Consider the following 728-nt stretch of genomic DNA (forward strand, 5'->3'; position numbering starts at 1 on the left):
GAAAGGCATCCTTGAAGAGTAGCCAACTCTCCTCAACATCTTTGTTTTTAAAGACAGCATCCCAGGGGATCTTGTCCAGCAGTCCATTGAACAGCTTAAAGTTTGCTCTTCCAAAGTTCAGGGACCTGACCCCACTCTTTGCCAGGCCCACAAACGCTCGAGATTGTGAACTCAACCAGGACCTGGTCACTGCAGCCCAGGCTGCCTCCAACCTTAATGCCTTTAATGATCTCCACACTGATTAGCAGCAGGTCCAGAAATGTTTCACCTCTGGTCAGTTTGTCCAATACCTGGTCCAGAAAGTTATCATCAATATGCAATCTTGCAGCTTGCCGTGTGGTCTTTCCAACAGATATCCAGATGGTTGAAGTCCCCCATCAGGGCGAGAGCCCGTGAGCACAAATCCCTCCGGAGTGCTACTGTGAACTACCCAGCCCACAGGTCACCACACTCCGACTCTCGGATTTAGGGCCAATCCCTCCGGAGTACCTTACTCCGATTCTCGAATTCAAATAGGGGTGCACTGCTGCCACTTCGTCAAGTGCACAGGGTACCGTACACCAACAGCTCCCTCCCGAGACTCTTCCTTCCACCAACACAGCCGCTTCGTCCGTCCCTGGCCGCGCCCTCGCGGGACAACGGAACCGCAGGTCGGACTCCGCACTCGCTTCGCACTGACGTGCGTCTCAATCACACACACACTCAAGAGTCTCAACCGACCCCCAAGG

Source organism: Meleagris gallopavo, chromosome Z (genome assembly GCF_000146605.3).
Source record: "Meleagris gallopavo isolate NT-WF06-2002-E0010 breed Aviagen turkey brand Nicholas breeding stock chromosome Z, Turkey_5.1, whole genome shotgun sequence".
In the NCBI taxonomy this organism is placed as follows: domain Eukaryota; kingdom Metazoa; phylum Chordata; class Aves; order Galliformes; family Phasianidae; genus Meleagris; species Meleagris gallopavo.